The sequence below is a fragment of the Rousettus aegyptiacus genome, unplaced genomic scaffold (genome assembly GCF_014176215.1).
Source record: "Rousettus aegyptiacus isolate mRouAeg1 unplaced genomic scaffold, mRouAeg1.p scaffold_m13_p_1, whole genome shotgun sequence".
NCBI classification, from domain to species: Eukaryota; Metazoa; Chordata; class Mammalia; order Chiroptera; family Pteropodidae; genus Rousettus; species Rousettus aegyptiacus.
In genome coordinates, this window is record NW_023416284.1 from 146,625,719 (window position 1) to 146,650,919 (window position 25,201).

At 43.6% G+C, this 25,201-nt stretch overlaps 1 protein-coding gene and 1 pseudogene across 1 annotated transcript in view; both read right to left on the reverse strand.

The window, feature by feature from the left end:
• Positions 1–10,899, reverse strand: part of TRAF3IP2 (TRAF3 interacting protein 2) — a 38,802-nt gene extending 27,903 nt beyond the window's left edge. The window contains exon 1 of the mRNA XM_016136997.2: positions 10,614–10,899. The gene's annotated coding sequence lies outside the window, so the exon portion shown is untranslated. The remainder of the gene's footprint in view (positions 1–10,613) is intronic.
• A 13,108-nt stretch (positions 10,900–24,007) lies between these two features.
• On the reverse strand, positions 24,008–24,126 carry LOC118605352 (annotated as a pseudogene).
• Positions 24,127–25,201: the final 1,075 nt, after the last annotated feature.

Genomic DNA, 25,201 nt, shown 5'->3' on the forward strand with positions numbered 1-25,201 from the left:
TCTGGGTTGTGATATACTGGTTGAACTAGCAAGGTTTGTTAAACTAGCCTTTAGCCTACAGAGCCTTTAGCCCGCAGTCCGGGTAATATTAGTTTTATCTGTAAAAACAGAACTCTTAATCAACATGACACGTGAGAGAGAAAATCAGCCTCCCTTTATCACTAGTTGAGATGATGCCCCAGGACACCTAGGCTCCAGGGGAAGGAGGACAGCACGGGGGTGACAGGGGGGCCTGCAGAAGGCTCCAGAGCAGGTGTTAGTAGGAGGGAAGGAGGGAGGGAAAGAGAAAAAAAATCCCAGAGGTTTGTTTGACGCAGGCCTTGTACATAACATACTTCAAATACCATACAGAGAAAGGAGTGGTGCCAGCGGTGGTAGAGTTTTAAATTCGTATTTTGGATTCATATAGAATTTCAACCAGAACATTTACTGAGAACTTACTGTGCCTAAAATCATGATACATATCAATGATCATTCTAAGACGAGTTTTGAGAACTGTGAATTCACCTCCTTTGGAGCCGTGTATCCAACCCAATGACAATATGACAGCATGTGTTTTAAAATGCTCCCCCTGGGAGCAGAGGTAGGGCCAGTGGTTTCCTTCAAATTTATCTTCACTGTCTGTAGAGGGATACCTCCATGCGCCTCTCCACCGCCTGCCAAATGTATGCTCTTTAATACTTCTCTTACCTGCACTTGGTAACAAACTGACTCATTGCTGCAAACAACCTTTGTACTATTTTCTAGCACAACGGAAAACGCCAGCTTCTAATTCCCCCGCTGGCTCTCTCTGCCTTTCTAAGTCTCCCCTTCTGCCGTCTCCTCTCCAGGCTGCTGTCCAGGCTGTGTGTGTGTGTTCCCTTCCCCCTCGGCTCTTCAGAAGAGACCTCATCACCTAAATTGATAAGACCCTGTAAAAATGAACAGGAACCTACTCCAAATACAAATATTTCAACTATTATTTTTAAATACTCACTATGGTTTTCCTTTTTTTCTTACAGGTTTTATTTTTTTTTATTTGTTATTTTTTTACAGCTCTGAAATTGGATAGGCCATACAGCATGCTCTTCAGGTGGTCAGGAAACAAAAGTATTTTCTGAAGGGCTGGCTGAGTGTTGTACAATCTTCTGCGAGCATCCGTGGGCCCACAGCTGAATGTGAGGGCAAAGAGAGGCATCAAGGGAGCCAACTAGTGAGAGGACTAAATTCCGTCCGCTCTTTCTTATGTGATTCACTTTCATTGGCCACACTTCAGAGACCGCTGTTTACATTCTTCCTGGGTTTTCAAAGGCGAGTACCTTAGAAGTGCTTCCCTAAACAATAGAAAAAAAGCCTGCAAATTCTACTCTTCCAGCTGAGGAGCCTTCAGGGGCTGGAAGGAAGCTAATAAAAAAAGATGATGAGTGCTAAGGATATATCTGAGGTCCGTCTTATGGTGGGAATTCTACAGTTAAAACTGGTCTGAAAAAGAACAAAGGGCCCCTGGGATGGTAGTAAATAAACCTAGGATGGCAAGGAACAACCTCTCAGGAAAGCTATGGGATTAGTGATCCCTCAAAAACAAAATGGACCCTGATATTTAAAAATATGTCTCTATAAATATTCAAGCAGCAAATAATTACTGAACCCTGCTATGTGCCCAACTCTATGCTGTGAATCCTCCTTCTGAGGCAATAAAAATAGGAAATAAAAATTATTTCTAAAGATATGTTCAATGTTATTCCTATCTTCAAGTTGCTTATGACCCAGACTTAGAGAGAAAACTCCTAGAGGAAAGGCCGTACCTCAGGGCCTTTGCACTTCCTGTTTTGCTTCTTGGAACACTCTCGCCCCACATCGCTGCATGGCTTTCTCCCTTTCCCCTTCAGGTTTTTACGCAGCTGTCACTCTCTCAGTGAGTTCTCCCTGGCTACTGTCTCTTAAAGTTTTACATACCTTCCTCACTCCCTGCCTCTCTTCCCTGCTTTATTGTCCTCTCTAGTAGTTATCATCATCTTATATACTACAATATGTATATTATAAATACAAATATCTGATACAGCGTTTATTGTCTTCCCTTCCCCTCGGCCTTGGAATTTAAACTTCACAAAGTTATGAATTCACAGCTATATTTCGAGCACCTAGAATTGTACCTGGTGCATAGTCAGTGCTTAATAAATATTGGTTAATGAATAAATGCTTGATGCCTAGTTCAGAGAGGGGACAGATCCGTGTAGCTGGCAGGATCACTGATAGTGGGAATGTCAGGCTCCACGAGGGGTAGCACGGAGTTATTTGGTGGACCAAATCCTCAGAGTTCTTAAAATTGTACTACAAGGGTATTCTTCTCCCTTCTTCTCTTTCTTCCTCTCAAATATTTAAGTGCCCACTCAGCGTCAGGCCCCACGGTGGGCCTGGGCCATGCCTAAGAGGTTCTGCCCATAGGCAGAGTTGACCATGACCCTCACTTGCTAAATGAAGGCGATTCTACCACCCAGTATGATGGGAACATCTGCTACTCCGCTCCAGATGGGGAGGCAGCTGGCCTAGTCATGTATCCTCAGAGGTTCGCCCAGAACAGCAGTGGGCGGGGCATGCCTGCAGCTACCATGTGGGCCCTTCCCATCCCTAAACCCTCCTGAGGGTGTCACAGAGAACAATTACACAAAAATGCCACATCAGAGGGCTATGGACCGATTAATGGTTTGTGTTGAAAATGGCAGTTTTATTTTTTGGTCTTTAATGTCAATATTGTAAGAATACTACACATTCAAAAAAAAAATTATTTAGTATCTCATCACCCCTAACCATTTCTGTTGTCCCCTGTTTTATTCCAGGGTATCTCTATATGATGTCCACATGGTTGTAACCCTGGCATGGCCTGTGCTCCAGTCCCTAACAAGGGTGGCACTTGGATTAAAATGGAAAAACCCTGTTTTCCAACGATGACCTAGAGGAGAAGGCTCTGACCCCGAGGGAAACCGAAGACCTGCCAGCCAGGACCCGGTGAGCACCAGTGCTGGCAGCGCCCTGGACAGTCTCGGGCTCAATAGCATGAATGCTGAGCTCGGGAAGCCCAGGAGCAGCTGAGGCCTGCCAGGCCTGGTGGACAATGGCCACATCTGCCTCACCATGGCAAATCCCTGGGGAGAGGCTGGAGGAGGAGGGGACCCACGGGAGCTTCCGGATCCAAATCCCACTCTGAAGCCCACGATACAGATGCTTGGGCCCCACTCACAGAGATTCCGAGGTGGAAACAGGACTCCTGTGTATTTTTATTTGGGTCCCACTGCTACACAGGTTCTCTCATACTTTGCCAAGGCGAGTATAATCTGTACAATTCATCAGTAACTATCAGACTTTGAAAAGCGCATGCCCTCTGACCTAGCAATTTCACCTCTAAGAACTTCCTCTGTAGAGATGCGCGTATGTGGTGTGAAGTGAAGAGGCATGAAGATAAGCAGTGCCCCGATGGTTATAATAGCAAAGGCCAGAAACAACCCACGTGTCCAAAAAAGTTCTGATTTTTCAAGCTGTGGTCCAGCTGCCCAATGGATACTCTATATCTTTTCAAAGAGGAAGTGCTGTGTGAACTGATGTGGATCTATCTCCAAGATTTATTGTGAAGTTTAAACAAGAGCAGAACGGCATATGCTGCCCTTTGTACTATCTAAGAGGAGCCGGATCCAGAGGTGGGAGGGGAGATGGAGCTGGGTCCAAGGGTGGGAGGGGGACTTGCTTTCCAGAGTATTTTATACCTTTTAAATCTTGTACCAAGTGCCTATGTATCTGCTTAAAAGATAAAAAAAAGAAAAAAAAAAAAAAAGGAAAGGAACTAATCGGGGGGGGGGATCACTTCGTAAATTACACAAATGTCTAACCACTATTTTGTACACCTGAAACTAATATAAAATAATAACAATAAAAAAGGAAAAAGCTCCACTAGTGATTCTGATATTCAAAGATTAAGAGCTGATGTGAATGAGGCACTCCTGAGACCACCCAAGAGAGTGAACATGTGCCTTAAAATACAAAAGACCATTCAGCAGAGGGTGAGAATATTTGCAGGGTGGGGGTGGGGGAAGAGGTGGGGGGATGCGGAGGGCACAAGCTAAGAACCAGAGCTAGTCCCGACTACACACAACTAGACAAACAGTTGTGAATGTGGTTCTGACTCACTCTGATCTTACCCAAGAGACACTAGTTTCCCTTCTCTGGAATCTCACTGCCCTTTGGGCTGTGAGCTGTGGTTCTACTTCTCGGATTCTGATTGCATCTTCCTTCAAATCTCTCTGTCAGTTTTCTCTGCCTAAGTCTTCTTTGGCTTCCTTTCTGCCTCATCAGGCATGAGACCTTTTTCTTAGCTCCTCTACTCTACCCAGGGCAGCCTGGTTTGGCAGATAAGATCTTAAGATGGCAGCAGTTTTGATATCCCATGTGACAATGCTCTCCAGTGTCCCATTCACAGAACTTCCTATTCTCTCTCTCTTCCTCTCTTTCTCTCTTCCTGCACACAGCTGTCACTCAACCCCTCTCCCCGATCCAGCTGTCTTCAACTCTTTGCTCATGTCTGTTTCCAGCACCCTTTTTCTTCTCTAGCGCACCCTGCCTTAAATTATTCATTTCTTGAAACAACCTATTAGTCTTTGCAACTCTACCTTTCTGATCTCATCATTCTTCAAAAAGCTTCTTTTCTTCCCATCAAACCCACCTTCCTTTCTCCATGTCCTTGAGACCCCTCTTGGCCTATATGGGAAATAAGTTCAAGTGGCATACATTAACGGGGCACACATTAACAGATCTAATGTCCACGCAGTTAACCGTGGCTGCTGCCTTCCAGATGGGCTCACTCTGAATCAATGTATATTTCTAAGATGTGGGAAAATATGCTGTATTTAAATGCACAGGCTCCACATTTAAACCCTCTGGGTTTAAACGCATGGTTAGATGTGTGACCTTGAGAAAATTACTTAACTTCTCTGGGCCTCATTTTTCTCATCTGTAAAATAGAGACAATAACAATACTCACACCCTAGGCTTATTGTGAAGATAAAAAAAGAAGATGTAAATAAAATGCTGACTGTAGTGCCTAGACCATATCAAGCTCTCAAAAACAAACAAACAAACAAAAAAGCTTAAAAAACCAAGACTAATCTGTTATTATTTCATAACTACAAGGGATTTGGCTTTGGAACTCTTTTTCTAGACTGTGTTCACTGTTTTTATACCTGGTTGCTAACACTGTTATGTGAACCTAGTGTTTGGAGACCACATCTTTTTTCACCACCGTGTATTTCTGGCATGTTCAGTACAGATCATCTATTTGGTCCTTATAACAAGCTATGCTAGAGACAGGGCACATGGTATCACTTCACCATTCCTATTTCACAGAATTTGACACATACAGTAGTTTTTCCACAGTCACAGCTGAATCCAACCTGTCGATCTCCTAACTTTTTCTATTAAAAGCACATAGACTGGGGGTTGGCAAACTTTTTTTGTAAAGGTCCAGATAGTAAATGGTTCATGCTTTGTGGACCCACATAAGGTCTTTGTCTCATATTCTGTTTTTTTGTTTGTTTATAAACAACCCTTCAAAAATATAAAAAGCGTTCAGCAATGCAACAGTACAAAAAGAGATCATGGCCACCTTTGGCCCAAGGGTTGTAGTTTACCTACTTGCCGATAAATCAAAATACAAATCTAATGAAATAGATGTACTTAAGAAATCTTACTCTTTGTTAGTAATAATTGTTTATATTTATTGAATGTTTACTCTGCATCATATATTGTTCTAAGTGTTCTGCATGTATTAACTTACTTCATTCTCACAGCCACCTTATTTGATAGGTACTATTGTCAGCCCCATTTTACAGTTGGGGAAACTGAGGTACTGAGAGATTAAGTTGTGACTTTCCCAAGGTCACAAGGCCAGTAAGTAGTATAGATGGGATTGAAATCCAAGCAGTTCAGCACTGGAGCCCTGCACTTAACCATTTGTGTCTGAGTAGAGACACAACTATTTGTGGGGGAGAAAGGGGTTGGGAGGAGTTGAGTAACCTCTAGAAGCTTCTGGCATAAATATGTCTTAGAACCATTTTCCTTGAAGCTAAGGAGGCGTGGATGTAGGCCATCTGTGTTGTATAAAGAACTGCCAGGCTGGAAACCTGTGGTGGCTTCCCTTCATACATGACAATAGAGGATATGGATGGGACTGTAGAGGCATCTTGATTTGAAGAAAGCACTTGATTGGATCTCATTAAATTTTAATCATAAACCGAATTCAAAATAAATTGAAAACTGGTTGACAGAGCACAAACAAAGGGTGATGATAAATGGTGATGCCTCTAGAGAGGGGATATCTTCCAGAGGATGCCTCTGAGGCAAGGACGGATGGGATTTAATGAAGGTGTTACGTCCCTGGAAGACAGATAGCGGAGCAAGAAACAGAGGACGGGTTGGAGTGAGCAGCCTGAGTAATTAATAAACCACATTACAGGCTTTGAGCAATCAAGGCTTGCTGCTGTTCACCAACTGCTTCGAGTTTTTAAAAGCATTCTTTAGGTCAACAAAAGGGTGGAAGAATCTTAGACACAGCATGAATATTTCAGGTGGACATTATAGATAAATACATAAATTTATAGCTAGGAAGTTTCTCAGATCCAATTTGGATCAGGTACTTTCAATTACAGATTCTCAAGGTCAAGGTCTCGCTTTATCCCCCAGGGAGTAGTTTTTTTCATATGTCTAAAAGTCATGGATTAAAAAAATAAAATCTTTAAACTTATTAATGTTCTTTGTTTACTGCCCAAATGCGTGCAAACTTTCATATCAGTTTGCTTAGTGGAAGTTGGTCTTGAGTGAACGGTTTGGCTCAGGGTCAAATTCCAGCGAATAAATACTTTCAAGTTTACTTGCAGAATTTCCCAGAGCAGTTCTTCCATTTGGTTTGCCAGAGGATTGGAGGCAGCGGTGAGCCCTGGAGACAAGCGAGCATTTGCTGGCCCTTATTCATGCCCTGCGTGGGACGGCTCAGGTCAGGCCAGAGGCAGCACAGCATGACCTGACCTGATTTGAAGAAGTCTACTCTGGAGGCCACGGACCAATGGGAACAGAATGACTCTGCCACGATGGAAGTTGGCAATAAACACTTGGAGAACAACCGCAGAACAGCTCATGGGCTGTTTATGTGTTTGTTTGCTTGTTTCAGATAAGATTTCTTTACATACACATTAGTGATTCTTAATTCAGTCCAGGCTCCTGACTGAAGGAGAGGAAGGGACAGACAGGAAAAAGCAGGAGAGAAAGAGAAAGGAATAGAAAAGGAAGAAAGGAGACTGGACAAGAAAAGCAAAGAAAGTGAAAAAAATCATGAAGGAAATTTTTTAAATGTTGCCCTTTATTGGTGTAGGAGAGAGGCTTATTTAAATTGTGATTTTTTATGTATTCCTGGGTGTGAGGAGGAGCAGTTGAAAGGGAAAGAATGAATCCAGGTAAAAGACAAGAGACTTATGGGTAAGCTGGTCATCCAGGAAGAGTCTGAGCAGGCTTCACAGAGGAGGAAGAGAGTTCAGAGATGGTGGGAGACCTGGTGACTCTGGGAGGGGAGGAAGGAGAAACACCGGAACCCTGAGTACAGGAAAACAATGAGACAAAGAAGAGCCAAGTTTCCATTATTACTGAGGGAGCTGCCAAGACCTAAGCCAGCCTAGGTCTGCAAGATGGAAGAAAGGGGGACATCGGTGCCGGGGGCTCCAATTAGTCCCAAATAACTTGATTTCAGCTTCTTTATCAGGAAACCGAGCCAAACAGGCATAGCTCTCAGGGTCACAAGGTGGATGAAAGCCCACCCTCCTCCACTGACAAGTTTAGAGCTTCTGGTCTCCAGGAAGGTCTGTGTATAAATCTGTACAATCACACACACACACACGCACGCACAGAGTGAACTGAGCAGTCAGACATGGAAACACATGTAAGCTAGTAGGAAGCCTGCTGGGCAAGAGATGCAAAGAATGTCGGAGAGAGATAGGACGGCCTGGGTTTCGTGAACTAAAAATATCTTGGGGACAATATGCTGGGAAGAAACACGAGAGGCCCAAGGGGAGAGCTTCTTGATTCCAATCCTCGGAAGCTTTCTCACCGAAGGACTGCAGGATTGTTTTGATAAGGAAATATAATCAAACATTAGGGGTCACTTCGTCAGATCTGAAAGGAATTTAAAGTTTAATGTGCCTCATCTGTGTTCTTTTCTGCATCAGTTGCCTTCAATCTGTGTATGTTTTAAAAGGTTAAAATTGCCAACAACAGAAAAGTGATTTGAATTTGGGGTATTTCTGAGATTTCTAATCCACAATGTGTAAAACATAGATTTAATTTAGACAAACTACTCACATAATCTATCTTTCTGAGTGCCTGTTAAAGGATGCCCGCAAATATGACTGCCTTCTCCTCTTCTTTTTATTCTCAGGGCATTTAAAAGTTACTAACTCCTTAATCCTAAAAGAAGCAGGCTTTAACATTTTCTGTCTTTGCATCCTCCAGAAATGAGCATCCCTGAGTTAAGAATCTTCTCCCCAACATGCTGGTTTACTGCCCAGACTTTACTCCCAGTTAGCCCACCCCAATGTAATGAACAGAGCTGAGTTAATACATGGTCCGTTTCATGATGCTGCATCATGGAATGACTTGGAGTTGCGATACCAGATTAAGAATGACTGTGGGTGGTCTTTCTGGATCAAAACTAGGCTGGCAGCCAAACGACAGCCTGATTTCAGATAATGGTACGTCATTATTTAAAAATAAAATCAGTAATTCATCACAGGTGAAACAGCTTGAAATTCCTGACCTCTCATTCCAGGGGGATATAGAGAGCCATCTAAAAACATGCTGAGGACTATACCAGGGCCTTGATATTCTAGAAACAGTTTAGTGATATCGAAAGCCCTGAGTCAGCCCATCCCAGTCAGCCACGGCCTGTTTGAATTGTAATGGTCCCAGAGAAACAATAAACAACAACAACAACAAGTAGTGGTTTGGAAAAGGTTAAAGATTCTGTGTGTTCACTAGCTAAGAATGTGTCTAACCCTAATCATCTCCCTTACATGGTATCAGGATGTGCTTCACAACTTCCTTTCACCTCCCATGAACAGCCCCACATGCAGTGATTGGTCTACCGAGGAGTGGTTTCCAGCTCTAGCTAAGAAACACAGCCTTCTGGAATCGAGCTTGTCTGCCAGTTCTCTGGCCTGCCTCGACTCTGTGGGCAACTGCACTGCACAGTTCTTCTGCATAACACAAACGGGACATGAACTAATTCAAGAAACCCCGTTTTCTCTTATTTAGCTAGATAATGACTCCTACATTCTAGGCAGCCCTCCCACAGAGCCATGTGGCTGCCCGGTCTCCCTCAGCCTTTCTCTCAGACTACTGGTTTACCTTTTGCTTTGAGAACAGATTAGTGAAGCAGAAATCAGAATAGCTTATGTGAAAGGATCCCGAGCACCTATGAGGTGTTTGATAGTATTCTGGAGGGCATGGGGTAGAAAAGGATCAAGAAACAAAGTCCTTTTCCCCCAGGGACTAACCATCTAGTAGCAGGAGGCAAAATTAATCTATTTGAAAAATCAGTAAACAAAACAAGTCTTCTAAAGACCTCCCATTACAGCTCTCCTCTGGGACTCCTATACCCTAGCCTTATTTTGTTAAAAGGGAATTTAGACAAAATCGAGTTAGTTCACCACCCCCATCCCTCACCCCTACACATTTGATTGATGAAGAAATCCAGGCCTAGGTGAATTGCCTAAGTCTCAGAGCCGACAAGAAATGGAGTGAGAACTTAAAACCAAGTTTCTAATCCTCTTTTTTTATTAAATATTCGGTCTCTCTCTCTCTCTCTCTTTTTTTTTTTTTTTTTTTTGCTCATTAAAAATATCCCCACATTGTAAGAGACTATCTTGAACTTGGAAGACACATGAAGCTTGATTAGCTTCTAAGATAAAGTAATAGCACTTCTCCCTTGTTTTCCCTAAAGACTCTGTCCGGTGCCAGCAAATGTCTAGGTTGCTCGGAGGGGCGGAGGGCTGCTGGAGAGAGCCCAAGAAAGCAGCCCAGAGCCAGCACAGAGCTGAGCTGAACTTCTTGGCCCAAAACTGTGGCGTTTATTTTTTCTCTGGATGAAACAGGAATCAAGAAAACTTGGGAGCTGGCCTTCCATCTCTGCCACTGATATGTCCTGGGGCTCAAAGCCAATTTCCTAGTCTTTGCCATCCCAGCCTCCCTCCTTGGAGAAATGGGACTTGTATTCTTAATCAAAACTTGTGGAGACGCTAAGTACTCAAACAAATTGTTCCCAGGCAGCTCTGAACCATGCCCCGTGCCGTGTGCCTCCATTCCTCGAAGAGTTAATCTCAGCTCCCCTGTCTGAAATACTAAACCACCAACATTTTCTTGCAGCAGAAACTTAACTGTCATTTTCTCTGGCCCGAGTTGGTCTCTACACGCACAAGTTAAAGGCGGGAGGGGGAGGTATAGGAAAGTAAGGCAGGACATTTTGGTAAAGGAGAAAGCAGATGTTTTAAAAATGGATCAGTGGTTAGGAAGTAAGGCTAGACAGGAGACAAGTCCGAACAACTTACCTTAGAACCGCCACGACAGACCGGGCCACAGGGTGGTCACACTCTCTCCTGCCTGTGTCACTCCACCGGCAGCCCTTCACCCTCTCCAGGCCCAGGTAAGCAGTAGAACAGGCTCTAAAGCAGGAAGTGGAAGTTGTATGCAAATTTCTACGGAGACTAAGAAACCTCCGCTCAGAAATCTCCCTGTGGGCAGTGAATCAACAGCTGAGAAGTCACTTTATTTCTTAAAACAGAAACCTCCTTCATTCAACAGAAAAGGCCACTGACCAATTAGGCTTTATTTTTGTTTTCACCACCCAGCTAAGTAACTGCCGAGGAATGTCCCTTCTGCCCAGGACCTCAGCATTAACACAGTACCCTAGCATGAGAGGCGCCTGGGGAGGGGATTGAACTTGGCTGTTAAAATAGGTTATTTGTTAGCAGCTCCAAAGAAGGAGATGGGGGACAGATAGTGGAGATAAGTAGAAAATAATAGGTTCTTAATATTTCTAACCGCTTAAAGCATCAGCATTTGCTGCCCTTAACCCATCCCCCTGTGGGCATGCACACATACATGCACACTCACACACATATACACGTATACACATGCATACACACTCACACACATACACACATGCATATATACATACACACATCTACACGCATACACACATACACATACATGCACACACATATGCATAACACACACATATACACACATACATCTAGACATACACATATACACATATACATGCATACACATACACATGCACACATATACATATATACATATACATACATACATACACACATACACACATATACATATACACATATACACGCACACATCATCCTCTGAATTTTTCAAGACCTCAAGTTCATTTTCTCCCTCTCCTTTCTCCTAGTTTAATCAGTAGCCTACAGAATTTATTGCTGAAGTTGTTGGAGATAGGATGACTGGGGCGGTGGAGGGTATTGGGAGCTGTGGTGGCTGGAGCTCTGGAGTCAGAAGGCCCTGGGTGTGAGCTCAGTTTTGCCGCTGACCAGCTGGTCACCACATCTGGGGCCTGGGCAGGCACACGCTGTGCTTCTGGTGCTGGCCTTGCCTGCGTGTTGAAGAGGCCCGAGGGTAGCCCACTTGGCAGGCTGTCTCTCCATCCATGGGCAGAGGACAGGCCCCAGAGAAACCCCAGCCAGACTCCAGGTTCTCCTCAAGTGGGCCATGTGAACTGGGTTGCTCTACAAGCAGGGGGAATACGGCTTGTTTTTAAAACAGCATATACAGGTTGTATATGTTTTGGTATATCCTTACAATGTAATACTGCACAGCTGTTAAAAAGCATAAATATTTACTTATGTATTTATTTTTGCATACTAATATAGAAAAGTAGATGTTCTATGTTGAAAATCATGATCTCATTTTTGCCAATGTATGTGACAGATGAACACACACACATACATATATAGATTTATGTTTGTTCACCATTGGTGCCAGCACTTAGCACACTGCCCAGAACACAGCAGGCAATTGCTATCTGTCAAATGACCAAAAACAACAGAAATTTCTGGAAGAATGTATGTCATACTGTTAAGTGTTTGTCACCTCCAGTCAATGAGATTGAGGGGAGTGAATGAGAATAGACTGCTTTCATACTATACCCACACACGGGCTGTTCGCTGCGTTCCGCCCCCCCACCCCGCCCCGCCCTGCCCCTTTTGCACAACGAGCATATAGAACTTTGTTCATTACAAAGAGTACATATTTTTTAAAAAATAGTAAAAAATTACCTTGGCCTTGAACTTGCTGCCTCGAAATTATTATTCTAATAATCTTTTTCAGGGTAGGGTGAAACGGCATTCTCTGTGGAGTGGTTGGTACCGGGATGCTTTGAAAAAGCTGTCAGGTGTGAGGAGATGAGAACAGAAAAGGGAAGAAGGATGGTGAGGAAAGAAAACAGAAGGGAGGGTGGGATGGAAAATAGACGGCCCTAAGCGGACTGGGGAAAGCCTGGGAGAAGCTTTCGTCAAATACGACCTTTGGAATAAACACAATAGGTGGAACAAGGGGAACTTTTTCCCCCATTTCTGCCACCGGTTCCCCAGCGCTAAGGGGCCTAAGGGTCCTGTAGGAAGAACACCAAGTGCTGAGGTGTTGCTTTTAATTGCTATTAACTGGGCCTCCCTCCTGTCTCAACTTCCTAAGCAGAAAGGCAGGCACTTGGGGGAGTGAGTTAATGATTTCCCTTTGCTGAGGCCCCTACTGAAAAAAAGCCTAAGGATGTAAACTACTTAGAGAGGGTGTCCTGAACATGAGAAGCTTCTGTTGGAACATGCCTGAGGCAGTTACAGTGAAATATGATTACAAAGGAAGTGTCAGGGAGTCTGGAAGAGGAACACTTCTGGCTCCCTGGAGTTCCCACTGGGAGCTGGTTTGCAGTCTCACGCATAACCCGTCACAGGAGGAGAACTCTCCACTGAGGACCTACCATAAACTACCTTAATCCTCCAGACAGTCCTGTAAACTGCATCTGCAGTTATTCCCACTTTAACTTTGAGGAATCCCAGGCTCAGACACGTTGAATAACTTCTCTGAAGTGACACAGCCAGTCCGGGGAGGATTCCAGAGCTGTCTCACTTCCAGGCGGACCTGTTGTCGTCTGTCCTTTCTACATGTTTGAGTGAAACACAAGTAACTTTGTTTCTTGACAACGTTCGAGTGAGAGAAAAAAAAAGGAGTTAGGCAATAAAAGGGTGGGGCTGAGACTGTGCCAGTTACCGTGGTGCTGTATTTATATGGTGATGGCTGCTATATAAATATTAGGTAAAGTAGTCAAGATGTGGGTCAAGGGAGGATTTGTGTTTGCCAGATTCTAGAGTTTGTTCAGTATTCTTGCAAAAAGCATAATTAGATAAAAGTCAGCTCTTTCTCCCTCCATAAACAAAACAAAACCATTTGGATGGCCCTGGTGCTCAGAAACTCTCCATTCCACAGCATTGATCTGTGAAAAGGAAGGTGGGTGGAGAGGGGGGAGAAAAATATTAATTCCTTGGACAAGACTTGATTTTTTCCACTTTTAAATGCTATGATTTCAAGTGCTGAAATGACAGAGTAAAACTATGACACATTACAAGGAAGAGATCACCCCAGTCACGCACTACCCTGAGAATGGCTCTCATTCAGAGGGTTCCCAGTACTTAAACACCACTGGATAACTCCCCACAACTCATTGTGGAGTCACTGTTGGGACGGAGGCAGGAAGAGAAGAAACACCCCGATTCCCAGTGTCTGGTCCTGCCTTTTCTGGTTAGTCCCACAACCTTCAGTGAGAGCTCATCTTATTCCATTTACTAGGTGCTAGACACACAAACTAAGATTCTTAACCTGTTCTTGTGTCTCTTTTAGAAGCAAAGAACTGTGGAAGTGCAGGCAGCTCTAAGACAACTAGCCATTAGACAAGTTGAGAGTCCGCTGGTGGCTTCTTCTCTACTGCTTTGGTGTGCTGCTTCTAGCCCAGAGGGCCTGCCAGACCCAGGCAGAAGCCTACACCCGTCACCGCCCTCCTCCTCCGTCCCTGCCCAGGTCCCGGACCCTGCCACTACCACCGCTTCCTTGGCTAGTTCCTCTGTGGAGCTGTTTTCTATTCTGTAAGCAGGTTCAGTCAGGACCCAACAAATCTAGCAAAGAAGTCCTGATAACATGGAAAGGGTTAGGTCTCAATCTTTTCCCTTTTGGGAGGTTCCTTGACCCTAGTACAGATTACTCATCTCCTTCCTCTACCGAGGGAATACCGGGAACAGCAGCTTTTGTCAAACTATAAAAGGCTCCATCACGCCATTGTCCTAGGGCCTTGGGTGTCTCTTCGCCTTACATTTGCATACTGAAAGGGGAGGCTCTGAAGATCTGAGAAGAGCCAAAGATGATCTGCTCCAAGGTGACTCCACTCACGGTCCACTGGATGCAAAGTTGTTGACAGCTTCTCCTGCTACAAAATAATAAAGCTTTAATACACCTGGCTCCTCATTACTATGACCACAATAATAATGGCTAACCTTCAGATAGTGCCAATTAAGTGCCAGCAGTGTTCTAAGACCTTTGCATGCATAAACTCATTTAAGGCTCACAATACCTCTGTGAGGTAGGTACCCTAAGATTAGCTACCATTTACTGAGTAGCTACTATGTACCATGTGATTTTCGTTATAATATAATAAAGTGGGGACATCTATTTACCAGAATTCCAAACAGCTGCTTTCCAAGAGAGAAAAGCGGATAGAGACCAGATTCTGCTTCCTATGGGGGCTGAACCCAGAAGGGAAAGTCACATGAGAGAGGAATGTTTGGAAAGGGAGAAAGTAGCATGAGCCCAACAGAAGAGGCGGAGAAGACAAGGGTGTGGCAGCGAGGGCCTTCGTCCTTTGTGGATCCTTTGTGGAGCCCTGTGGCAGCGAAAGAGCAGGAGGGGTCCCTGAGCCCCTTCCACAGAACCTTTTATAAATAACCTTAAATCATTCTCCAAATCTTCTCTAGGTGGATGTACTCAATTGTTTAACGTTTGGACATGTACACGGGCAGCTTTATTTAGGTTTCATTTACAAATTAAAATGGTTACTAGAAAAAAATAGAAAATAAGTGTTGGCGAGGATCTGGAGAAATTGGAACCCTTGTGTACTATTGGTGGGAATGTAAAATGGTATAGCTCCTACGGCAAATAGTATGAAGGTTTCTAAAGAAATTAAAAATAGAGCTACCATAAGATCCAGAAATTCCATTTCTGGGTATATACCCCCCAAAACTGAAAGCGGAGTCTGGAAGAGATATTTGTGCACCGTGTTCATAGCAGCATTATTCACAATAGGGAAAAGGTGGAAGCCACCTAAGTGTTGGATGAATGAATGAATAAACAAAAGCTAGTGTACCCACACAATGAAATGTCATTCAGCCTTGAAAAGGAAGGAAATTCTGACATGTGCTACTATATGGACGTACCTGGAGGACATTATGGTAAGTGAAACAAGCCAGTCATACAAGGACAAATACCAGATAATTTCACTTATGTGAGCTACCTAGAGTAGTCAGATTTGTAGAGATAAAAATGAGAATAGTGGTTGCCTGGGTTTGGGGAGACGGAGGAATGGGGAGTTGCTGTTTAATGGGTATAGAGTTTCTGTTTTGCAACATGAAAGCTTTCTGGAGATGGATCGTGGGAATGGTTGCGCAGAATGTGAACGTACTTGATGCCACTGAACTGTACACTTAAAAATGGTTAAAATGGTAAATTTTTGTTACGTGTATTTCACCACAATTAAAATAAAATACAAATTCCCGAAGCAGCCCTGCACAATAGATTTTATTAACCTCATTTTACAGGTGAGGAAATTAAGGTGAAGAGAAGTTGGGTAGCTTGCTAGGGGTACACAGTGGGTTTCAAACCAGGTCTGTGCGCTAAGAAGGCCAACCGGTCCCCCGTACCATGCTGCCTGGTACCCACTCGAGGGGGCAGCAAGGAGGGCAGTGGGCATAGGCCGAAATCACAGAGATTCATCTCCTTTCTGTTCCCCTTTCCCTCTGCAGACTGCCCTTCCTCCACCACTGCTTTTTCTAGTGTCCTTATTCTCTCCTCTGCCTTTCCTTCATCAAAAGGTGCTCTCAGGAAAAAAACCTGATCACTCATTTATACCTAAGTTACATGGTGTGAATTTAAATCAATGTGCTACCTCTCCGAGGGGTACTCGCATTTTAAGCCTCATCACCCTCTATGAAATGAAAGCCTTTGTTCCATATTAAAGGAATTTCAGGCACCAGGGAACAAGCAGGGAGGAATTGGAGGCTGGTGGTGGCAAGTAGGGCAAGCATAACCCAAAGAAATGCATTAAATGGTGGAAACTTTAGGCATAAAATTAGAAGGGAGATATATTTTATGGATAGACTGATTTTTTCAAGGCTCCACAAAGGTGCGAGGTGCAGAAGCAAGGGAGATAAGTGGGCAGTTCACGTGAACCCTCCCCTCTTTGAGCAAACTTGGCTGCCTGATTTCCAGGCTCCAAAGACTTGTTTGTCATCAGAACTGTGCACATCTAGAAAAGAGCATCTAGAAGGCTGGTTTCCTCAGGGTATCGTTTTCCTGACAATTCTCAATGCCTCTTCTCTTCCTGTCATATTGTGACATTCCAGTCCGAAGCAGTGGGGTGCAATAGCTGGAGATCTCTGTCCAAAGGATCTGAGCGCTCAGTCATTCCAAAGCAATCACTCTACGCATTCACTGACATAGCGTGTTGTATGGAACTTAAGGCAGATCATGGAGACATGACCTCCTGGTTCCTGGGTGCTCACGACCTGAGACAGAGCATTCCCGGGAGTGGCCAAGACATTATGCCAACAGCATCCAGGTTACAAGCCTGGGCTCTGAGTCAGCCTTCTTCTGTTTGGCGTCCCGTCTTCACCTCCTGCCAGTTGTGTGACCTTGGGGAGGTTTCTTTACTTCTTTGTACCTTGTATATTGGTTTCTTAATCTGGGTAATGGGAATAGTAAGGTATCTCTTTCTTGGGTGGTCCAGGCTCCCAATGCTGCCTTTGTGTGAACGAAATGAAGCCTCGACCACAACGTAGAGCTTGGCAAGTGGGGACCAGGATAGAGTTCAGCCCGCTTTTCTCCACAGCCAGGTACAAAGTGCACACTATACACTTCAGCCCTGTGGGATTGTTGTGAAGATTAGATTAGATGACCTGTGTACAGTGTCTGGCATTGTGCTCGATAAATATAATACTATTATAATAATAAATATTAAATGTTAAATTAATGTATAACTCAATTAATGGACTAAGAATCAGTTATCAGTCAATACCGTAAGATAAAAAAAGTCAACAAAATGGTAGATAATACAAATATTTATATGTAGTAATAAGATGTATTTTTATGCTAACAATTAAACAAGGATTATTTTATGTCAGAGAATTTATTGCAAATCAGAGAATTCAACCACATGTGAGAATCCAGCTGAGGAAAAACCAAATGTGAAACCACATACCTCTTGAGGGCTTTTGCCTGGCCTGCTCTGCTCTCCATTCTGGGGACAGACTGACCACTTCCATCTCTCAGACCACATGAAACCTCAAGTAGGAGCCGAGTCCTCTTCACTCTTTAAGCTCGCTGCCTTGATGCTTACACCTTTTTGGCAGAAGAAAACATTATGTATTCTTTTAATTTGAAAGATCTTCCCTTTGAGCTTTGCCTGGTTGGCGGAATGCATATAGAAATAAGAGAAAACAGGGATAGCGATGCTATCTATAAAAAAGATGTTCTTAGAATTGCATTTTAAAAACAGTAAGGCCAGGAAATTTTACTCTGTGTGTGTGTGTGTGTGTGTGTTCATGTGTATGTGTGCACGTTTGTGTGAGAGAGAGACAGAGAGAGGGAGACAAAGAGAAACAGATGTTCCACTTTGAGGTTACGTCCCTCCAAAAAAAAAAAAAAACCCAAAAGCCTGCAACACCTTTTTATTTTTTAAATAACTATTCGACTTTTCCTCACAAACTCTTCTTCCACTACAGAGTAGGGAAAAGACCTTACGCCCACCTGTCAGAGTTTATCCAGTTTCTTTGAGTTTGGTCTCTCTTTGGTAATCCTTCAGTCTTTTGGCATTTCTCCTGTTCTCTTCAAGATAGGGTCTAGATGTATAGGAAAGCCTTTGCACCTTCATGTTAGTGAGGGCAAGGCCTCAGGTCCATGCTGGGCTTTACCGTTCTCTGTGGAAATAGCCCTTGTCCCACTGGGCACCTTGCTCTTATCTGAAGATAGTGACAATGCATGACAAGAAAGTTCTCTTCTAAATGCTCACCTTGGCTCTCTTGGAAGGGCATTCGAGGGAGGTAAGCTAATCTAAGGGAGGAAGTTGCAGGCTGGGGCTCCCTGAAAATGGTCTAGTTCTATGTTGGAAACGGATAAGCAAAAGGAAGGCTGCTCTGATGGGCACCCAAGGCTGACAAGGAAGCTGAACCCATGAGACCTTGACAACCCATAAAATAATCTCTCTGTCTCTCTCTCTGTCTCTATCTGTCTTTCTGTCTGTCTGTCTCTCTCTCTCTCTCTCACACACACACACACACCCTCACACACACACGTGCAGTAGAAATGTCAGCATTCTGGGGAGCTTTCAGACTCTTCCAGAGAACTTAATTTCTGGCAGTTGGTGGGGCTCAAGCCCACATGCTTTGTACATTTTCAAGGAAGGATTGCCTGGCATTTGGGTGAGAGGCAGAGGCTGGCACTAACAATCCCTTGGAAAGAAGTGATGTTTGTCCTCAACTCCTTTTCATCAAAAGTTTCTGCCATTCGTTCTGGGTGCACTTCTTTCAGGGTATCCTCTTCCCCTGAGACTCCTCTCACAGAGGAGGCTGCCATTCTGGCCAACCTCTTCCCTGACCCCCCCCCTTCCAAGCCTCTTGGTGTGATTGCTACCAGGTCCTTTGCCCTTCTTGACAATTTCTTGCCCCAGATGTGGCCAAATCTCTGCCTTCTGTGTGCACGCTGGCTCTTCTGACACTCTCTCTGGGCTGGTGATGTAGATGCTGAGTAGGAAACAGGAAGCTTAAACCATGAGGCTATAAGTGGTGGAGCTGAGATTTTAACCCCTGAAGTCTAACTCTAGGCTCTGGGTTCTTTGCCCTAAATCCTCCAGCCTTTAGCCATTACCATTTCTTTTACAAACAAAATAGCTTCAATCTACCTTCCACATCTTGTGAGAAGACCAGCAGCCTCTCCAACATTTCCAAAGATTCCTGGGTGAGTGGTAGGAGTCGAGTTATATTCTCCTGCTCATTTCTACTTAAACTCTTAATCCCTTCAAATCCTCTTGCCTCCAGCATCTTCTGTCCTCTGTCCCCTTCTGTCACCCAGCGCAAGAGCACTGTTTCTTTGCCTCATTCTTTGAAGCATACCTAAACCCAAACCAGCAGATTAAACCTGTTCTTAAGGATTGGAAATGTTTGGTGATAACAGATGGTCACCATGCCGTAGCAGAACTCAGCAAAGTGCTGCAAATTCAAAATAGGGCAAGGCTACCCTGCAGGCCCATTCCTACACTTACAGGGATGGGACAAAAGTACAAATGGAGACCTTGACTCTCACTCTCTCTCCCATGCCCTTCCTAACACTAGTTTATGCTGCACATGAGGACCTTCGTGTGTGAACATTCAGCCTGTGTTTAAGCTCTGTACCACCCACTTTAGGAAGAGGCCTACCTGGGATCAAGGACTTCCATGGGCCTGAGGAGTGGAGAGGCTCAGTGTGCACATGCCCCACTGGCCCTACGCGGGGGTGTGCCGATTAGTATGGCTCTTGATTTCACTTTCAGCGGCATCACCCTGGTAGCTTGAAAGCAGCTATGGTGTGGTAGGAATATTTACACAGTAGAAACTAGCAAACATTTCAATCTACAGATGAGATTTCCCCCCACCTCCACCAGAGAGCCAGTTTATTAGTACACCACTGGTGCATGGACACCTTACTCCATAGACGGGGGCACAGCCAGAAAATAGCCAGTTCGTAGGCCTTGAAGGCAGTGCGTCTCAGGTTTTGCTACATATTAGAATCACCTGAGAGCTCTGGCAGTGAGCTAGCAGTGTTTTTAAATCTCTTAGGTAGTTCCAATGTACAACCAAGGTTGCAGACTGATGATGTCCTACTGCGGTTTCCAACCTTTCAGCACCACGGACCAGTGCTCCTATGAGAATCTAATGCCTGATGATGGTTGCTAGCTTTGGGGAGAGGCTGCAAATACAAGTGAAGCTTCACTTGCTTGCCCACGACTCACCTCCTACTGTGTGGCCCGGTTCCTAAAAGTCACGGCCTGGTACCGGTCTGTGGCCTGGGGGCTGGGGACCCCTGTTCTAAAACATCTCTTGTCAAACTTCAGTGTACATGAATGAAATACTATTCAGCTATAAAAAAGAATGAAATCTTACTTTTTGAGACAACATGAGTGGACCTGAAAGATATTATATTAAGTGAAGTAAGTCTCACTTATATGTGAAATCCAAAGGATAAAGTAAATAAACAAACAAAATAGAAACAGACTCATTAATGCACAGAACAAGCTGATGGTTGCCAAATGGGTGGGGGATGGGGTGGAAAAGGTGAAAGGATTAAGAAGTACAAATTGGCAGTTAAAAAATAGTCATGGCGATGTCGAAACACAGAGAATGTAGTCAATAATATGGTAATAACCATGTATAGTGCCAGGTGGATACTAGACTATTCAGGGGGATCACTTTGTAAATTATATAAATGTCTAATCCCTATGTTGTACACCTGAAACTAATAAAGGTAATATTGCATGTCAACAGTAATTGAAAAATTTTATAAAAGATAGGGGGAAGGTGAGGGAAATAAGAGGTTCAATTTCCCAGATATAAAACAAATAAATCCTGGGGATATATGGCATAGAGAATACAGTCAATATTGTGATGGTGTTGTACAGCATCAGATGGTTACTGGGCTTACCATGGTGACCACTTTTTTTAGGTATATAAATGTCGAATAACTGTGGTGTACACCTGAAACTAATATTGCATGTTAGATATATTTTAATAAAAATCTTTTTAAAAAAACAAAATGAAACAAAAACTTGATACATGAAAATTGCCTGGGAATCTTTTAAATGACAGAGTCTGAAGCCTGGGATTCTGCATTTTAACGAGCTCTCAGGTGCTACCAATGCTACTATTCTGTGGGCTACTTTGAGTAGCAGGAGTCTAAAGCACAGGGCCCCAGAGTAGTACTACTATTCTGAGGACCTTCAGCTCTGCCTGTCATGAAGAATTTCTCATTGGAGTTACCTTTCTTCTGATACCCTGATCTTGCCATTTTTGGAACCTATTCCGATCCCTTTTATGCTATTCTGGCTTTGGGACACCAGTCTACCCTGGTGCCTGGGGAAAATCCCCAAATTCTTGCTTCTGCATTATACAGATTACTTCAATTCCTCTTTTCAGACTATGCTGGGAAATTCACCTTTTGTAACCAAACAGGTGTTTTCTTAAACAATTGAGCCATTTTCCTACTGCTTCCCCTTACATCTCTAGAATCCAGACACACAACTACAGTGATTTAGTTTTTGAATTAATTGTTTTCCTTTCCTGTTATATTGGCAAAGACTAAGACTTAGTGATAAGAGCCCTGACGTAGGTGTGAAAGACTTGCACAGAGCACAGATGCGGGATGAGAACCAGACAGTATGTGCAGAAGAGGGCCTAGACCAAGGTTAATCCGAAATCATGCAGGCTGTTATCCCAGACTCCTTGTGAAGAGAAACACAGGACTTGTCTCAGTATTAATGCTACTGAATCTTTCATAGTTTGTTGTGTAAAACTGTCACTACAGAGCATTAAAAACTACATCTGATTCTTGCTATGAAGCGTGGTTTGGTCACTATCAACGAGTCTTGTTACTTCAAATCTTGACTAAAGAAACCTCCTCTGTGTTTCTATAGATAGATTTCTAGATAAAGGTGACACTACCTGAGAATCAGAATCAAGGTTCTGATACCTACGGTGACCTTACAAGGTCAACAGCACTTTAAAATATCCTGTCGTAACGAGGGGTGTTTCTCTCTGATCAAATTCACATCCCTCAGGCAAGAACCTTCTTTGTACAAGTCCCTGAGAGTCCTAGAGGGAACAAGTGAGGGCTGAGGACAGGATGAGTTGGTTATTAAGGCACAGCTGTGCCTGTAAAGCAGGTGGGGCTTTTCACATTCTGCTTCTCTTTGGGACTTGCATCAACGCTTGGCTCCCAGGTAAGCCCTCCCTCTAAAGATCCCAAATGTTTTGCTGTTTTCAGTTTTCACTTGTCTTTTGATTGGGTTGAAGCCAGCTTCCTCCCTGGGATTAATATTCACAACAAGCAGCAAGCGATTAATTTAACCAGTTGAAATTTATTGTGCACTCGCCTTAACTCACAGCCGGCTTCTGCTGGGTGTTTATTTTTCAGTGTTGATGCATTGCACATGACAGCCCCTAAGCATTTGAATTTAAAGCACACCGTTGTACAGAATTCCTGCTGCCCCCCTTCTTCTCACCTGACCCCCTGAAATCTATAGAGCTGAGTTCCACACCACGCTTAGAAGGTAATTCTTGATTGCTGGCCTATGGGAACAGTTGGGAGCTTTAAGGCAGTTTAAAATTTGGATTTCATGCCTGGTGCATCAAGCTGGTAACTCATTTCATTTCAGGGGGCTGCAGTCAATAAATTCTGACTCTAACATACATCCTACCCCACCCCCAGCCATCACAGAAACAACCACAGTCTGAGCCTGTCTCTCAGACTGAGCATAAAACCCTTTCTGCTGGGTCCACCCTCACTCAGGGCTGCACGTGTGCCATCAGGCACTGTGTAGCTCATCCAGCCTCCAACCTCTCTCCTCCCACCCCACCTCACTTCATCTCACCCTACTGGCCCTCCCTGCAAAGTGACTGTCTAGAGAGGACTCTAACTGCTAGTGTCTAACAAGGCAGAACAAAGGCCCTCATGCTCACGGAGTTCCATTTCGAGTGCATGACAATTTCAGAGCACAAATGGAAAAAGAAAAAAAAAAGATGGTTTGAAATCTATAGCTAGCTTTTATCAAACCAGGACTTGTAGCTTTCGGCTGACAATCAGCCAGCAGCTAAAACCCACGAGGGACAGTTCTTACTTGCAGCTTCTGGCTGGCTATTAGCTACCAGCAGCCTTCTGACCCTTTTTCCAAGGAAGTAACAGCTGGCAGCTGACAAAGGCACTGGCAGAGTGGGCAACTTTTGCTTCTCTGGAAATGGATGTAAGATTGACAGGAAATAAGACATTTAAAATACGATTATAAGCTTTGCCTCTCTTTATTGTGCTTTTAGATTCTGGCTCTGATTGCTAAAATGCATTGTATACTAAAGAGTTTTGATGGCATTTTTTTTTTCTCACAAAGTAGATGTCCTAGCTCTTTCCCTGTCACTAACACCAACCCAGATAAAGGTGCATTTGATGAGTGTTGTCTACTTATCTGCCTTTAAAACAATCGTTAGTAAACAAAGATGCTACACTGATGGCTATGAGATTGTAGGATCTTAAGTGTGGTGCTGCTGACTAATTAAAACATGGCATCAGCTTACTGCAGGTGAAGAGAAGTGAAATTGGAATGAAGTGAAGTATAGATGGGTTAACTAGTAGTAGGTTAAATAAAGATCAATTTAGCCTAATTTCTGTTTAGCACTGCCCAGCCCTCCATTCTGCTGTCAGAAAAACCAAAGGTGGTGGTGAGTACACGGCAGGAGGCCCAGCCGAGGAGTGAGAGATTGTGCGATGGGAGAGCTGCCCTGGGGAGCGTGGCAGGACATGGTGTGACCATCCACACTATAGCCACTTAAAAAAAAACAACAAACGAGAAAAACACCTACAGCACCCAGTATTCCCAGGTGGTCTCCCATCCAAGTACTAACCAGGCCCAACCCTACTTAGCTTCCAAGATCAGATGAGATTGGGTACTTTCAGGACTATAATCACTTTGATTCCAGCTACTTTGCTTCTTTGTCTCCTTGCACAGGGCATAGCGCTTTGGGTTGTAGCCAGTATACTATTTGCAATATTGCTGTTTTTAGTTTGATAATAATATAATTTGCTACTGGAACAGTTGTCCTAGAACAAAAGTTTTAATTAAACTGTGGATGTTTAAGGTAATGTGTGTCCAGGGAGCACCAGATGGATTAAGACAAAAAGCCTGGGTTCTAAACTCAAGTGGCCAACAGGATGGAGAAATACCTAGAAGGTCAAAAGGACTAGACTAGATGGAAGAAGTATGTTTCCCTAACAGGCTTAAATGACACACATAGATGTGCATTTTGACTTAGTAAGCAGAGAAATTTCAGAACACTGGATTCTGTTTCTTTTGTTTTTGCCTAGGTAAAAAAAAAAACAAAAAAAAACAAAAAACGAGTCAATGTTGAGAGGAAGGCTTATTTTTCAAGATGGTGATCTGAGCATATGGTTTCTATCTACTCCCTCCCAGGGGCCCATTAAAATGATAAGGAATATAAGAGGTATAACTCCACAACAGGAAGAGAGCTGAGCAGCAGGAATCAGTGGATGTGGGAGAGGGAAGGTAAGAGAGAGAGAGAGAGAGAGAGAGAGAGGAGAGTTGATTTTCTGAATTAATCCCTCTGTGTCATTTTTTAAAAATTGTGTAGGTATATTACTCTGATAAAAAAGATTTTTTTAATTGGAAGGGACTTTTGTTGTCTTGTTCCTCCTACTCCAGTTTAATCAAGACCACACTTAAACCATCCTAAAAACATGACCCACCATCCTATTTTTAACAACTCCCAGAGAAAGGCAACACTAGCCTCTCCTTAACTGAGCCATTTCATTGTCTGACAGTCCTCTTGGTTTTGATTCATGTTTTCCTTGAAGTCTTAAGGTGATAACGTCCTGCCTGAAGGAAGTGATATACACCCAGGGAGTAGCCCAGCTCTGTTCAAAGAAATAAAATGTCTAAAACTGTCCTCTTTATGTTTTATATTTCAGCACACTTTTATGTGTGATTAAGAAACAAAACAACAAAAGGAAGAATGTACTGAACTTATCAAAA